Consider the following 5,739-nt stretch of genomic DNA (forward strand, 5'->3'; position numbering starts at 1 on the left):
CGGCTGCAACTCTGAAATTTGTTACACTAGGCAGTATTTAGCTCAGACAATTTTCTCACCTCACTGAATGGAACAGTCCTTAATACACAGGCTTCACCTTTAAGCCTGGACCAGTCTCCTCAGTTGAAGTCTTTGTCTTATCAGCATTTTTGTGGCTTCCAGCTTAGAAGGGGGTGGAGAAAGGCGAAAGCACGATGCAACAGTCCCCGCATTTTATATCCTTAGCCCATGTGCCTATAACACACTTGCTCAGACATGTCCTGGTGGGCTTTGCTGAGTCACTGGGTTGAGCAATCCCCCTGGTGTGGTCTTCTGCAACTGAGTCATAGGGTTGACCAGAGCTCCCTGAACAGTTCCTGAGTTACATGGCTATTTGCAGTAAACACCCAGACAGGCTGGAGAGGAACATGTCACAGGCTGGCCCATGTACCCGGACAGGTGGTTCAATGTGACTCTCTGTTTCACATGTAAGTTTAGCATTGCCAGTCAAGACTCTGGTATTCTGTTGGCACATGGAACAAACAGGAGTGTGACAAGACCCCTTGGAGCCAGCACCACATGAAGACACCCACGTGGGGATCTGGGATGTCAACCCGCCTTTCAGGAGCAAAACAATGAGTTCTGGGAAACATAAGGAGAAGCAAAAATACATTTTGTCCCCCATTTCCTGAGGAAACCCCGGGCAGGGTCTGGTGTGTTCAGGAAAACTTGGATCCTGGTTACAACTGAAAAGCAGCAGCTCTGCCAAAGACTGAAACCTGGGGAGATTCTCCAGGGAACTGGAAGTGAAGGGCAGTGCTGGGTTTACGATGGCACCACTGGCACCATGGAGCTGGGTCCATGCTCAGAAGAGGACCCAGCCTGTTCTGCTTGCACTGTGCCCTGAGACCCCACCAGCCCACAGGCTCCCCCTCAATCTCCCCCCACCCCTTGCTCCTCTCAGCCTGCCCACCAGCGAGAGGGCTCCTCTTCACTCCCTGGCCCCACCTGCCAGCTCCTCTCTGCCCCCTGGCCAGACCCCAGTGCACCTCCAGCTCTGGGTAGTCTCTGCTTCTCACCATCTGTGGGGCCCCACCTGTCTCCCCAGAGCTGAGCCACCTGGGACTGGTGCAGAAGCCTGGCCAGTCTCAGCCAGTTGTGGGGGGGCACAGTACTGGGGGCTTGGCTGGGCCCCTCCAGGCAAGTGGGTCCTGTGGGAGCCAAGTCAGGACAGTCCCTGGCCTGGCTGATCACGCCACTCCCGAGGGGCCGGAGCGATTCTCCACCCCAGAACTAGCCCTGGCTGCACGGCCAACAGCCTGGCAGACACAGTCCCCTCGCAGAGGGCCGGTGAGTGAGGCCAGGAGACAGGGTGTGGGGAGGGGGTCTCTGGAAGGTCAGGGGGCAGGGAAGATCTGTGTGTGTCGGGGCACTAGGGAGTGGGGGTTCTGTGCGGGGTGCTGGGCAGTTGTGGTGGGGCTGTGGGCAGGGGGGTGCTGGGCAGGGGTGGTGTTAGCTGGGGCGCTGTACATTTGTGGCAGGGTCGGAGTGTGTGTGATGGGCATAGCGGGTCCGGGGGGACTCTGGCCGTAGGGAAGGGGGGGGCATGTTCCAGTGTTGGGCGGGGGGGATGTGTGGCGTGGCATGGGCCCACCCCCGAGGGGAAGGGTCATGCTGGCAGCACAGGGCCAGGCAGGCCACTGTGCATCTGGCAACTGCTGGTGTGTAAATAGTGCCCTTGCACTGGGCTGGGCAGAGTGGGGCCGCCCCTGCCATACCATGCCCCTGGACAGCCCCTCACTCCGGGAACTGACCCCCCATGCCATGCTCCACTGCCCCCAGGGGGCCCCACAAATATGTTTGGCACCAGGCCCACAAAAGGTGAATCTGACCCTGGTGAAGGGCAATGGGGAGTGGCCAGGTGCAGGATGGCCTCAGTCTATGGCATGGGCAGCTACAGATTCCCGTAAGACAATTCCCAGAATGCCCAGAGCGGGGCTGAGCCCTGACTTCAGTCTGAACTGGGGGCACTCAGCTGCTGTCAGGATGGGGCCCTAAGTGTTTCCCTGTTTCCCAGCCAGGTTACTGTGGGCTGAGGCAAAGGGACAGGTGCTCAGTGCCGGGTCCTGTAGATATTCACAGCTCGTGTCAGTGAAGATGGGGATTGGTTGGTCTGTGGGGGTTTAACAATCGCAATGATCATTAAAACTCCAATAGATCTGAGTCATTTTTATCTTAAAATGACTGAGAAACCTTCACTAGCCCGTTCCCCAGAGAGGCCGGTAACCTGAATGTTAACAAACTTCTTTCGCAGGCTGGGCCCCATGGCACTGGAAGGTCCCATGACCTGATCTGGTGCCCCTTGAAATCAGAGGAAAGATTCCCAATCACTTCAAAGGCCTTTGGATCAACCCCTCAATGACTTCCTCAGTCACCATTCACCGCACCCCAGTAACCGAGTTCTCTGCAGACGAAGTGCAGGGGGGTTGGGGAGGTGAAATCCACCCCCATCCTGGGGCCAGGACACGGGGCCCCAGCACAGCACAGCCTGTCCACCCCCTAATGTCAGCCCCTCCCCCAGCCTGTGCCCTGGAGCACTGGCTGCAGCCCCTTTGAACCACTCCTTCTCTCTCCACTGTGGAATATCAGAGCTAATTTTGATTTCATTAGAAGTCTAGTTACAGGTCGCTGAGCTCACTTTGGGCTAATGGTGCACCAGCCCTGAGGCTCCCCTACTACAAGCTGAATTCACCAAAGAGCTGAACTGACTAAGAGCTGAAATCACTGAGCGTTGTGTTAAGTAGTGGGGGAGCCTGAAGATATATTGTGGAGCAGTTTGCAGGACGGCTGGAGTGCCTTGTGGACAGGCTGGTGGAGCAGTTCGTGGGACAGCGGGAGCTGCTTGTGGGCAGCGGAGTGGAGCTTAGCGAAGCAGTTCGTGGGGCGGCGAGCGAGCGGAGCGGAGGCCTATGGAGCTGTGGGGCGCTCAGCTTCAGATCATGTAAGGTGCCTCTTACCCCTGTCCCATCTCCACCCAGGTTGGGAGGTAAAGCTCCGCAGATAAACTTTTGAACTCTGGGGCTGCCCTGACCAGGGACAGAGACTTTTGGGTCATTGGACTTTTGGGACTTTGGGTGATTTGGGGTTGCTGGACTCAAGAACCAAAGGGAAAGGGGCATGCTCCAATTTGCTTGGGGTGGGTTTTTTTTTACTCATGGATTGTGTTATGAATCCTGTTGGTGGTGTTTCCCCAACATAATGCCACATTGTTTCTCTCTGTTATTAAAAGGCTTTTTTCTACACTCAGACTATGTGCTTGCGAGAGGGGAAGTATTGCCTCTTGGAGGCGCCCAGCGGGGGTGGTATATATTTGTCCCAGGTCACTGGGTGGGGGCTCGAGCCGGTTTGCATTGTGTTATTGGAGTGGATCCCCTAGATATTGAACCCGGCCCTTGTTGCTGCCAACTCTGACGGGCAGAAGGGTTACATTAGTGACATCGACTCGGGGCTGTGAAAAATTGTGCCGAGTGCCACAGCGAGATGGACCTAATCCCCGGTGCAGACAATGGAATTCTGCCAATGACCTGGCTACGGCCTCTCAGAAACGGGGATTAACTAGAGCAATGGAAAAAACATTTCCATCAATGCAGGATGCATCTACACTATGACACCTCAGCGACCCAGCTGTAGCTCTGCTGTAGTAGTGTAGACATACCCTTATTCTTCCTGAGGCCTGGTCTACACCTAGAGCTTAGGTTGGCCTAGGTACAACGCTCCCAGGGCTGTGAAATCTTTCACACCCTGTGTGACGCAGTTAGGCCAATCTAACCCCTGAGGTAGACGCAGATAGGTCAAGGGAAGAATTCTTTGTTGCCCTAGCTAGTGCCAGAGGTGGATTTACTGCATTGATGAAAAACCCCTTCTATTGAGGTAGGAAGTGTCTACGCTACCCACTCATTTCTATTGGGATGAATGCACACTCCCCGGCTCTCCCTTTCCCAGGATCCAGCTGGTGTGGTGCCTCCAGCTTCTCCCCAAAACACCAGTTAGAATTAATTCTGTGTCCCTGCCACCCCCACAGCTGCCTGTCCTCAGACAGGCTGATAAGTCTGCCCCCCAACTCAACATACTTCTACCCCCAGCCCCTTCACCAATTGTGACTGTGCAGCCCCCACATCTGCCCCTCAGGGACCCTCTGCTCCTCCTGCAGCGCCAAGGCTGCAGGGAAGGAGGGGGAAGGAGCTTCCAGGGGTCATAGAACTAAGAGGCCAGAGAGTTGGGTAGACAGGAGTCCTCGAGGCTGTAGAGCTAGGATGACTGTGGCTAGAGAAGCACAATCCCTTGGGCAATGAAATCGGCTTCTCCACCTCTGTCACTCAGTGCTCTCTATGGTTTGACAGTCCAGAGGCTGCACAGAGTGGAGATCAGAAGCAACTTCCAGGGTCACAGAGACAGCATGATAGAAAGTCCAGAGGCAGAGGTCATAGAGACTACACTGTGTGAGACTGGAGAGGCTGATCTCAGGAACCGCAGTGGGATGTTCCCCAGGCCCCATGTCTCAGGGACACAAGCAGAGCGGGGATCCCGATCACACCCAGAGCCAGCATCAGATTCTCTCCTCAGGGACGGAGCCCGGCGGGAAAGTGAAGATCAGGGCCTCGGCACCAGCACCGATAAATGTCACTTTCCCTGGGCCACAGTCTAGACAAACACAGATCCTGCTGGGGGCCCGGCTCAGGGGGTGTCACAGGGGAGGTGAGAGCCCAGAACTGACCCCAGTCCTGCTCCACAGCCCAGATCCCCTCCTTAGGGCTACAGCTGATCCCTCCCTTCCTGCTCACAGATTCTGGCCAGCCCCACAGCCCAGGCTCCCCAACCCCCAACCTCCCCCTCCCAGCAATGTCTCCCCAAGGTGAATCCCTCACAGCCCAGCACACACAGCACAGTGTCAAATCTCTCAGAGTTTTTGGGAAGATCCTGTGCGTCCCCATCTCACACTTCTCCAATCCTCAGACAGGACGAGCCAGGGATGAGCTGTCTCTGGAGCCAGAGTCACATCCGCTGAGGGAAGAGAGAATCAGAGAGTTAGGGGCAGAGCTCGGCCCTGGAGGAGGCTGGGGCCATTTCTCACTCTCCCCAGCAGCCCTGTTCTGGCTGGGACAGGCCTGGATCCCAGGGAGCTGCCTCTGTCCTGGGCACCTGAGACTGAGCAGAGATGTCACTGCAGTCCCTCAGCCTGGGTAACGGGACCCACTTCATTACTTTCTCATTTGCTTCCAGAAGCTTCAGCTCCCTGCTCCCCCTGCTGGGGTTTCTCCATTCCCAGCATCAGAGACATAGCAAGGATGGTGTCAGAAGCTTTTCTTGAGGTGGGAACAGAGGGGATGAGTACCAGCTTAAAAACCCAGCAAGAAATTCCATCCCCAAATGCAACCTCCACTCCCAGGCCAGGGAACAGAGAGGAAGGTGCAGCATTGGAGTAGAGTCGCTTAACACCAGAGTAGGAGGTGGCATTGGGTGAGGTAGCCCCATCCCCAACCCAGAGAGAAGGGAGGAGCTGGCAGCATCAGAGGGAGAGCATCTCCCCAGTCCAGGAAACAGCTCCAATGGGAGAGCCCAGCCCTGCCCAGAGGAAAGGCCGGATGTTGGAGAAGCGCGATGAGGAGTCTCTGGGTAAAGCAGAGGGATGTGTCAGCCCTCAGGGCAGAGAGCTCTGTTCAGGTGCTGCTCAGGGAGAGTTTCTGTTCAGCAGCGTGGGCA

Source organism: Eretmochelys imbricata, chromosome 14, assembly GCF_965152235.1.
Source record: "Eretmochelys imbricata isolate rEreImb1 chromosome 14, rEreImb1.hap1, whole genome shotgun sequence".
NCBI classification, from domain to species: domain Eukaryota; kingdom Metazoa; phylum Chordata; order Testudines; family Cheloniidae; genus Eretmochelys; species Eretmochelys imbricata.